The sequence below is a fragment of the Onychostoma macrolepis genome, chromosome 05, assembly GCF_012432095.1.
Source record: "Onychostoma macrolepis isolate SWU-2019 chromosome 05, ASM1243209v1, whole genome shotgun sequence".
Classification (NCBI taxonomy): Eukaryota; Metazoa; Chordata; class Actinopteri; order Cypriniformes; family Cyprinidae; genus Onychostoma; species Onychostoma macrolepis.
Window position 1 is genome coordinate 320,577 of NC_081159.1, and position 12,337 is coordinate 332,913.

Sequence of the window (12,337 nt, forward strand, 5' to 3'; positions counted from 1 at the left end):
AATAGTTGTATTTCAGCCAAATATTGTCCGATCCTAACAAACCATACATCAATGGAAAGCTGATTTATTCAGCTCAATTTTTAAAAAAATTAACCTTATGACTGGTTTTGTGCTCCAGGGTCACCTTTGTACCTATCTTCTTAAGAAGCACTTCGTTTTTACAGCAATTAACAAGACTTTGAGCCATTTCTTCCCAAACATAAAAATGATTCTGTGGTGTAGCAAATACTACAGAAAAACAAATGTAATTTCTACACTAAAAAATTCAGGCAATTATTTAAAAAACAAAAGTAAATTCTATATTGGTACTCAATTCAAGCTTGTAGAAGTTAAAGTATAAGTATAAACGTTATAAAATTATGTAAAACCTACTCAACTCTTCTGATACTGGTGTTCCCATCATGCACTGGGGCACGAAAAACAGTAAGAATTACTCAGACTTTGGTAATACCTTATTTCGATAGTCCACTTTAGACATTCTACTAACAGTAAGTAACTTTGCAACAACATGTCAACTAGCAGTCATTAGAGTATTAGTAGACTGTCTGATTAATATCTGCTAACACTTTATTTTGATGGATCCACAACATACTGACTATCAGAAACTTTGCAAGTATATGTCAACTTATTCTACTAACCCTAAACCTACCCTACTGAGAGTTAGTAGACATGTAGCTGCAAATTAATGAGAATTAGTTGACATGTAGTTGCAAAGTTACTTATAATTAGTAGAAAGTCTAAAGTGGACTATCAAAATAAAGTGTAACCCAAACTTTTTCTTTGTTAAATTTAAACTTTTTAAATTTAAATTATGCAATATTTACTTAATTTCTTTATGAATGTTACGCTCAATAGTAAGTAGGTGGTAAAGGGCAGTAGCAGTAAAACTTTGCTTAAAATGTGTTACAAACTGTTACAAAGATTTTTTTAAGTAAATACTACGAGTTATTTTTTTTTCAGTGTAACATGAAAAGAGTAATAGAGAAAATGATTGGGTTTTGAGATGTTTTTGTCCCACTAAAGAAACAATTTGCAACTCCGTCAAAAAAAGAGAGCCATTTATTTGACCCTTCAAACGCTGCCTTCCTCTCTAACAGTGCATTTTGTTTAGTTTCCCTTGATCCTAACATCGCTCCATCATGGTTCAGAAAATAGCCACGAGTTATCCGATTCCAAGTCTAAACACATCTCAGTTGCCACACGTGTCCAGGCGCCTGTGTTTGTTTAGGCCAGACCTTCAACCCCTCATCATCTCTGGCTCTTTCCAATTTCACCTGACCCCTCGAATGTGCTCAAGATGTGACGGATTCCTCTGTCACGGCTCTGGAAGCCATTTTCTCCCTGTACCTGATGATTGGGATACGGGCCGCTCCGGAGAGGAGCGCTCTCTCTGGCGGGAGCATGGCCTTCGCGTCAGACCTGATTAGACGCAGCGCTTGCGGAAAGCGATCTGCGCCGAGCACAAGCTCATCAAGAAGCTGAACGCTCGCCGGTGACATGACAATTATCAGGGGTTTCCTTAATCCCAACGAAAGCTCTTCCTGAATTCTAATACTGCTGAAGAAGAAAGCGTTTGGCAAATGTCTTCTGCTGGCTTGGATATTCTGGAACGCTTTTTAAATCTGCTGATGAAAAGAATGCAGAATGTAAAGACAGCACTGTTCGGAGATCCTGACGTGACACAGTACCTGACACCTTCTGTATTAAAGCGGCATACAGATTACATTACAGCAATCACGCTCAGAGGAGAGGATTCACTCGCCTCAGTGTTTATCAGGCCTGGAAGAACGGCTGTGCGCGTGTGAACACTGGAAAACAACCAAGCGATGAAATATTGAGAGCCTTTCAAGAGCTTTTAGAGATCAATATCCCAAAGTTCTAGATGAGGAAAGTAGAACTGGATGGAGAAACGTGATTCACATGCATGTAGGGATGGAACGATATTTTAATTATCATTAAAACCGTATTCGGTTACCGCAATTTCAACAACTAAGGATAAATAAATACTATGCAGCATAAAGCAAAGTTTAAATAACAGTGTCACATGCACACAGCAGCAGAGTAGTTTAGTTTAAAACATAAAACGGCGAGGTTTTAAAAGAGTGCTAAATGAATTTACAAATGAATTAATTAAGTGAATGTACCTCTGAATGTTCAGACTGACTTCAGAAAAGATAGATGGCATTCTTCGCTCCATGTAATACCTAATAAAGTAGTGTTTTAATTGCAATGCTGCTTTGTTATTTGTAATTTTTGTAATTCTGCTGCTCCACCAGCGCCACCTGCTGTCAGAGAGCGGATTTACAGAGACTTACATTCACAACAAGATGCAACAAGATAAATTAGATTAATCTAAATTAATCTAATTTGCAAACAAGATAAATACAGATCAGGTGGGGGTAATAAACGATGATTAACTAATGACAAAGATCGGAACAAAACCAAATAAGGGCAAGCAGGAAACTAGAAGGGCAAACATGTAACAGTGAGCAGTTTCTGTCTGGATTAAAAACCAGACCGGATCTGCATGCCCTGCTGTAAACTTTGACCGGTTGATGAAAATCAAGCTTATGTGGATTCTAAACATTTAAACAATTTTGATTAGGTATCTAGAATTATTTATGGAGCAGATAAAATATATACAATAATTTATTTTTGACTTAACTATTTTCTTATTTAAAGGCTGAAATGTGAAGTTTACCATTTTATGACACTTTTACAAAGCTTTATTTGAACATTTCGTACATGTTATTAGATAAACTGTTGTCAGTCATGTTGTCATTTAAAATCTGGACATAATGTTATTGTTTTAGTGTTTGTGCAAAGAAAAAGTAATTTTATTTGTTGTTTGTTGATTTTAAATATAAAACTTTATATAAAAAACGATTTATGTGTCAGTGCATTTTGAACATTTCCAGCACATTTTAACAACACCGTGATATAGCCGTGATAATTTAGGTTACTATAACCGTGGTAATAAATTATCATACCGTTACATCTCTAATGCACGTATGTGTTCGTAGCAGGAGATTTCTGTGTGATGAAGTGCTGTCTGAACGCTTCCTCCAGGCTGTAAAGTGGGCGCCACAGCTCTGGACCCTAAGGAGCTGTCAGTCAAATGCATGAATCATTCAGAGATCCTTTATCTTCACAGCAGTGCTGCAATCCAGAGCCTTTCTATGTCTCTCGCTCACTTACATATCTTTCACCTCCACTCCTCCTCTTATCTTCACCTTTCCTCAGCTTCGCAACAGTTTCTCATTCATCCATTCACCACTGCAGGGACTCGGCTGTCAACACAAACAGAAAGCAGCGAGCCCAGGGTGTAGAGATCAAGAGAAAGCCCTGTGGCTTCACACGAGTCTGACTGCGATCTGCTCTCTCTCTATCTGATCTGATGCGAATCAGTGTGAGACAGTAATCTGGACTGAACCTACACAGGGACTCCAGCATTTACGGTGGGAGGCAACCAAGCACTTACAGTCAAACCAAAACGTATTCAGACACCTTCAACATTTCTCACATTATCACAGTTTATTCGCTGTAGTTTAGAAAATGGTAATAAAATATGGCAAGAACTCAGAGTTGAACTGTGTCAGAACAAATTCATCTCGATAACGTCAGATAACTTTGATAGAAAGGTATGTAATGAATTCGGTTGAATAGCTGTCAGCTGTTAAATTTAAGAACACAATTAGATAATACCAATTTAGCTCAACTAATTACCAAGCAATGATTCATTTTGTTCAGTCTTGGTGTAAAAACCTCGCATTAGGAATGAAAGAAAAAACCCTTAAACAAAACATGCTCAGGTCAAAGTGTCTAATCTTGGTCCCAAATTGTTATCAGTTTTACTGGTAGTCCACTGTATGAAGAAGTTTTAGGTATAATATGTCACTGTTTACTTTATTTACTTTGCTATCCTCACTTACATAAATGAACTATAGTGTCCAGCACCCACTAATAAAAAATATCAAAAATTATATGGTGTCTGAATACTTTTTGTTTTGACTGTATATGTAGGGCTTATGAGATCTCATCATTTGGTTGCAGTTGATCAGATGATGTGGATTGTGGCTTATTAAATGGCTATGCAAGTGACTTTCTAATGAAAGATACGAGCAGTTTTATCATAAGGAGGCAATAACACGTAAAGTGCAACCAATACAAAGTTTCAAACATAGTAAAAACTACAAGCAGGAGGGATATAGGAATAGTAAAAGCATAGTCAAATATTTCAATTTTTTAAGTTAGCAGAATGCAGTTAAGTGTTCATGGAAGAAATGAGTTTTCAGTAGTTTCTTGAAGATCGTTAGGGATTCTGCAGCAGTGTTGCTTTTAAAAGATCAAAGGAAAGTACAAACATTAAAAAGCTGTCCCACACTGATTGATTTTAGCCATGCTGCTGTATTTCTGACCAGTGTGTTAGACTGCATTCCTGTCCATAATGGCCGTATGACAAGTAGATGCCATCACTTTGAAGCAAATGTGCTCCAAAGTCTGAAAATCCAGAACTGTCACTATTGAACACATATTTTCTGCAATTAAATGAATATCTTGGGGGTTTTAATCTAAAATATTATGTTTTATGAATGTGCAACTTTCTGCCAGACATGTGTCAAGTCATGTCACCTTTATTTATAGTTATTATTTATAATTAGCCCTTTATACAATACTTATTGTGTCAAAGCAGCTTTACAGTGTCAAACAGGAAAATAGTGTGTAGATAATGCAAGAGGACAATAACAAAGAGTCATTTTCCAGCTAAAGTTAGTTCATATGCTCATTAGAATTTTTGAATTCGGCTCAAAATGAGCTAAAAGGGTCAGTGGTAAAACTGAAAGCCACTATGGTCATATGTTCTGTCATTACCAAAATAGAGCAGTGGAGCTTGCAACCATAGTTGGCTAACGATGCTTTTGGAAAAAGCACCCCAGACTGATTATTTCGGTAGTGACTGTTTATCCTCTGTATGGAAGGCAAGCTGCATTTTTTTTCCTTTAACCTTTATTTAACCAGGCAAGTTAATTAAGAACAAGTTCTTATTTACAATAACAGCCTGCATGACCAAGCATTACTTCAATGACATCTCAAAAGCAGCGTTTGCCCTTCCAAATACAGATGAGAGGAACCAATGATACAATTTCAATATTTCATGCTCGATCAGATCTGTTGGCGTCCCTTCACTGTCTGGGGCCTTGCCAGAATCAGCCACGTTTCCTTTGATTGACACTTATTTTGTGTTTTGGAGTCTCTACTACTGAGCTGATGACCTGAATCTGGTGTGTTTGATTAAGGAGACAAAACTTTAGGGTTAGGGTAGGGCTGGGCGATATAAAAAAAAAAAAAAAAAACGTTTTTCAGAACGTTTCACTGATTTTTGATTTTTACGATTTTTAACTAGTCAGCTTGAAAATGTAATAACAACATGATTCAAGTAACTTTTTTTCTTTATTAACCCTCTTGTTAAAAAAAAAAAATCTATTCCAAGTGCAGCACACATGAAACTGTCACCATGAAATGTTAAACAAATCACTTGTTTAATATCTTTGCAGAAAATATGCATGAACTACAACTATCTTGTACAAAACTGTTTTATACATATTATATGTTCAGAAATAATACAAGAAAAGATAATTCAAATTCAAAATTACTAAAGGTATAACACCAGTAGACTATTATTAATTATAAATGTTCTGTAAAAACAACGAACAGCAGCTTTCTGCCTGTTACAATGATGCAAACATGAAATATCATAGATACTCAATTTCCAGCGATATCGTCGACTTGATTGCACAAATACTATTAGAACTGAACTGAATTAAAAGATGAACTGCCTTTAACTGAAAATCGAGTGTTTACTATTGTGTTTACTATTTAATACTGTAAAGCTGCTTTGACACAATCTGTATTGTTAAAAGCGCTGTATAAATAAAGGTGACTTGACTTGACATACAGTTGTAGTTCTTCACAGGTTTTTTTTATTCAAATGTGCTGCTTTTCCATTGTTTTTTCTATGTTTTCCCAGGTTAGGGTTGTTGGAGGCTCCAGGAACACGGCTGGGAACCGCTGGTCTAAGGTCTCGCTGGTTGGCTCTGCCGAGTGTGTACGAGTTTGAGATGATGATCAGATCCACCGAGCGCCAGCGCTTTGATCAGGGACGCCTCCATGAAACCCCTGCATTGAGAAGTGATCAGGAACTAGATTTTGAAGACAGCACTCTTCTAGAATGGTCTTTCTTCATCGATCTTTCCCATCCAAAGCCAACAACACACAATTGATGGCCATCAGGAGAATGGGAATCTCTGCATTAACGTATGAATAAATAGCGGATGTTCCAGCAGACGCTGAGTTCTCGCTCTCTACGTGAAAGGCTGCAAAGCTCTGATAATCCCTTTGTATGAGGCGAGTGGCCTCTCGGTCCATTACTCTGGTGTTAGTGGCTATAAGGTTGCCGTGTTCTTAGTGGCAGCGTTATTGTAATGCAATCCACTGGTCTCCTGAATGTAGCAGACAGCGAGTCTGACCGGAGCGTGGCATCGATTCTAATGGGCTTTTTAGGGCTGTAATGATGGGAATCTGTTCACGCCTCAACTGTCATGCCTAATTATGAGCAGCCAAACAATGACTCCATTCACACTGGATCGAGTTTCCTCCTCTCCTCTACCGGTTATCAGCATTAAGAGGATCCTGAAGCAGGTCCAGCTGTGTGAAATGTATATTCCAGCACGAATATACTGCTAGACACATTTTTAATCGTCTTGAGGAGGTGAAACCACAATTTGAGAATCGGAAAGCGAAACAACGATTCCCTCGCTCCCTGATGTCCGATTAGGACAAATGTGGCTTAATGGCGACGGTGAGGAAACATTACCGCTCCTGATCTTTCTGGGCTGATATCTGTAATCTGCTGTAATCCTGTTCCATTTATAAAACATCTCGCGTTCTGTGCTTTGAAGGCATTTCCAGCTTTCACACAAGCGATGAAAAACAATGAAGTGCTTACAGAGAAGCAGTAGCGGAGCCAGGATGTTTTCATTGGGGTGGCCAGGAAAAGGCCAGCAACCCGTCTGGGGTGGCACAGAAATCTTATTTATTTCAATATATGTGTTTGACTTTAAAGTACTGGACTGTTTTAGTGCCTTAAAAACCACTGAATAAAATTAATTTGTACTGAATTGTAATAGTTGTGAATTAGATTAAATAATAGCCTACTGAGTGAATATGACAATTTTTGTATTATTCCTCAGCTGCAGCTATTTTAATAAAGGGGCTCACTATAGCTTTATTGCTCAGTCAGCTTGGTTCTGGTCCTCAACACCACCAAAAGCTCGTTCTCCATCATTGCATACTCATGCAGATAACTACATAGTTCAAAGTTTAGTCAACTTCACTGAATTTCATATAATCAGTGAACTCTGAAGAAGTAAACAGTGAATGTTTAACATTCTATTGGTTGTCAAAATAAATCAATTGCAACAGTTCTATCATACCTAAATTGAATTCTTTTGAATCCCCATGTGCAAGAATGTGAAAATGTGTGGACGTCAACAGCACATAAATGCTAGAATGTTATTTTATGCATTTAAATTTAATTTCCGTACTTTACAAATTAACGAAAAATTTGCGCATATTTTCTAGTACAAGTGCACTGTGCTCACATTTACTTGTGCATTAAATTGCAAATAAAAAATAAAATATCAGCTTGAGCCTTATATTGTGATCTCGAATTGCAGATTAATATTCTAGTACATGCATATATGTACTATATATGATGCATGCATGCATGCATGCAGAGTTTTAATTGCCTTTTAACTGGAGACAGAACTACGACGTTGCATACTTACTCGTGCACTTTCTGTATGATGAAGTGATATAGAGTGTGCGCCTATTTGCGTAAGACGGCTGACAGGACACAAAAGTTTTACTGACATATAGCCGAACAACCTTTCATCTGACTGCAGTTCACTGCTGTTCTACTGAAGCTCATTTGGCACCTGTACCTTTTCTGTGCTTGTTTGACTTGAAGTTGAAGTGAATGTCTGAAAAGTCTCTCATTTGTTGTCTTCGTAAAGAGAAACGGTGGCTCCGCGTCTTAATTAATTAAATCCAAAAACAACATTCTTGCGTAAGAACCGGGTTGTTCCAGATTTTTTTCTTTGAATTCTGTCATTACGAGTGTCTTTAGGAGCGTCTGCGCCACCTGTCAAAGCCATGACTCAATATCAGATAAATGTCTCCCAGTCAGAGATGTTTATGTACACATGCTTTTAGCAGGGCACTTACCTTTAGAGGTTAGATCTATAAAGAGATAATTGCTGTTTGAGTGAAGTCAGTGGTCCCGCGACTAGATACCTTTGTCATAAACGTGTGTGTGTGTGTGTGTGTGGAGAACCCTGTTTGTGAGGTGTATTTCCTTATGGGAAAACTTGCCTCTAACAAGGTCGAGTGTCAATATTTATGTTGCTGCTCAGGGTTGATATAGCACACATTAATCGTCTCCTGTGGTTGTGTATTAGAGAACAGAAGCAGTGACGGATCATCCAAATGCTGGAATATTCCAAAAGTACAAAGTGCAATCATATTTCTCATCAATATTTCAAATGTACCCTGAAGAGATGACAGGCTAAAGCTTGTCAGCAGATTTCAGCGAGAGCCTGCCATTCTTATGAAAATACAAAATGAGTCAAAGTGTGCATTATCATTTTTACAATCATTTCTCTATCTGTAACACTGACGCTCTGACTTTTTAACAGCCAGATGTAGTAAGAGGTGAAACAATGTCAAACTGGGAGGATCAGTATTTATAAAGGGGAGGGGCTTTAACAGAGAGGGGCGGGGCTGTTTGTTGAAGGGGGCGGGGTAATTGGGGAGGGGCGGAGCTGTGTTTGAGAGATGGGTGGAGGGTATTGACCGCATCTTCAACCCTACTTTGTGTTAAGACTTTGTGTTCGGAGAGGAATGTCTATAATGTCTCTGTGTGACAGATATGAATGCATCAGCCCCACGGCTACCATTAAACTTTTCATTTAGTGAAAAACACACAGCAATTAAAGCAGGGATGATGACTTACATAAATGCTGGTTTGAAATGGGCTGTGTGTGGCAAAACAGGCTTGTGCAGGGACACGATCATGACTACAATCCCTGTTTCACTGCAGACAATCATCATATGTTCCTCACGCTCCACACATCTGAGAGAGTTTGATTGATCGAGTCTCCGTCCAGAGTCAACAGCCATCCACGAGGCGCCAGATATTCCTATAAACTGTTGCTCTTGTGTGTTAAATTGTTTTCGCACGTTGTACAAAAGTCTGCAAACAGTGAAACAATAATCTGTAACACTTTAAAACACTGCTCTGTCATTAATGGATAATGACACATAAACAAATGACACAATATTAACATTCAAGCAACTACTATTAACTAATAACAAGCTCCAGTTAATGAATTATTAAGTAATAACATGAGTTAGTTCATTGTTAATACTACTATCAGTAACTACTATTTTTTCATGACTCCCAGAGAACTACCAAGAAACTATATACAATTTCATAATTAACGTGAATAATTCTAAAGTGAGACTTATAGTAACCCACTATTAATTACTCAAATCCCTCAGAAGGGATTATTAATTATTCCAAACACTATTCTGAAGTGAAAAGCCTGATAAGCTTTTGAGGTTTTTGTAAAGATAAAAGTTAATTAAACTGCTTTAGATATCAAATAATGACAGAACAGTATTCTGCAGCATGCTGGGAACTCATATACCGTTAGCATTTTTTGTTGTTCAATGTAACGCTCTTTGTTCAGACAACTGACTTGTTGGCACAACATTTGGGGAGATTGTGTTAGTCTGAATTTTTTAATTTTTTAATTAATTTATTTTTATGTAGTTCAAAGTAATTCGTATTTCTTAGCTTTTGGGACTCAAAAGGTCATATAAACTAGAAAATATGCAGATGCTTTTTTACCTTTATGGAGTTTAGCAGCATAAAATCACCATCACCAGTATATGGATGCATTCTCTCTCTCTCTCTCCTATGATCATCCACAGAGTTTATTTGGCACAGGTTTTACGCCGGACACTCAATCCTCTCATTTTCTTTAGGCGTTCTGTCTATCAGATGTGGGAAATACTTGAGGGGAATTTGAATTCATTTTCTTAAGGATTCTGAGCATTTGTCTCGTCTGTTCCAATCTCCTTGCTATTATAATGTTTACTGCAGGATAACCTGTATCACAATCAACTTTACATCTGCTCATCAGAAGCTATGATAGATTTTAGTAACAGTAGGTGAATAATTCATGTCTCCTGCAAACAGTTCAGCAGTTGTTTAGCCACTTGAGTCTGCGAGAGTTTCTGCACTCCAGATGCCCTTCGCATTATAAAAGTCAACATAATCTCAGTGCAGAATAGAGTAACAGTAATTTGTTGTCCCGCCATGTCCAATGAAAGACAAAAAGTGATTTGAACCATGATAGAGTTTCAGTAAGCCAAAGCCCCCTGGGTTTCTAAACAGCAGGATTTCAATGCTCTCTTTGAAAGCAGAAAACATGTAACAAAGGGAGCTTTGGGAACGGCTCGCTCTCATGAGAATGTCTTATAAGAAACACGTTTCATAGCACAAACAAAACATACAGCAACAGAAACACAACTGTGTACACGAGGCCTGTTAATTACTGTGACCCCTTCATAAATGAAGCTGCACTGCACAATGAAAAACCGCAGAAAAAATGCTTTAACGGTTGACTTAAGTAGTTTATTAAGTCGTTTGTGTACTGCAATATAACTACATTTAAGTGTAGAATGCATGTGCAGTAGTCTGCTGTAGTACTTATTCTACTAACCCTAACCTAACAGTCTACTAATACTGCAATGCAAGTAACTGTAGCTGGCATGTAGTTGTAGTAATGTCTAAAGCAGACTATTGAAATAAAGTGTAACCGAAGCCGTTCACACTGATGGTGTTTGTGCATTCCACTGCCGTGCCTTTGTTTTTCTATCTAAGCATTGTGAGGTGTTTGTGTATTTTGTGTCTCTAGACCTTGTGTTTCATTCCACTGCACTGCATCTTGCATATTTAAATGCAAAAATGCATTCTGTGTTGAACATCCCCTTACAGTGTTCATATAGTACTGAACTGAGGGTTTTTGAAAGATTTGATGAATTGCATGCATGGTAGCATTAGCTTATTTTCATTATTACTTTATTATTTGTTTTTAAACTGTAGTACAAATGTGGTAAATCGGACGCATGACAATACTGATCACATACAAAAAAAATAAAAAATAAATCGTAAGTCACAATTTAGATTGGAGACAAGTTCTTAGCATTTACTAACTATTAACTGTGACTTCTCCCTCAATAAAGACCTAATTTGCTGCTTATTAATAACTAGTAAGGTAGTTGTTAAGTTTAGGTATGGTGTTTAAGGATTAAGGGATCTAAAATATCCTCATGCAGAATAATAAATAGGACATTAATATTGTCACGAATCCGGTTCGTGGCCTTCCATCTGACTGCCACAAGAGGTCGCCTCTCCATCATACTGACTCTCACACCACACAGACTGTTACATGTCACTCCGGACTACAGTTCCCATCATTCATTGCACTGATTACACACACACAGCTGAATCCAATCAGACATGCTTTATAAGCCTTGGACTTCCTCTTTCAGATCGCCAAGTGTTTTCTAGCGTATATCACTCTTCTAGTGATAGTTACACTACGGAGCCATTCCACGTTTCCAGTCCTAGTTTCTAGTTCCAGTTCTAGTCTAAGTTTAGCCATATCGTGTTGCCTTGTTGTCTGATTCCTGATCTTCTGCCTGTGTATCTTGGATTAACCCTTTGCCTGCTCTTTCAGACTCTGTTTGCACCTCACCTGGACTATTGCTCGTGTTATCGGATTACCCCTCTTGTCACGCCCTCTGGATATTGTTCGCCGATCGAAGACCCACGCTTGCCTTAGGATTACTCTTGTGCTTCGCCCGTGCCATACCCGTTTGCTGTTGTTTGACCCTGCCTGTGGTTTGACTAAGTTTACTAATAAAAGCTTGCACTTGGATCTGCTCGCCTCACGTCTCGTCGGCTCCGTAACAAATATATGCTATACAAGTATTAATAAACAGAGTTTTTAATTACACTCTTAAAAATAAAGGTTCCAAAAGGGGGTTGTCACAGCATTGCCAGTTTTGGTTCCCCAAAGAATCAGTTTCAGTGAACAGTTCTTAAAAGATTCATTTTTTTTCCTTAGTGTGAAGGACATTTTAATAATTTAAAGAACCTCTGTCCACTGTAAAGAACCTTTTGTGGACTGAAAAGGTTGCATGG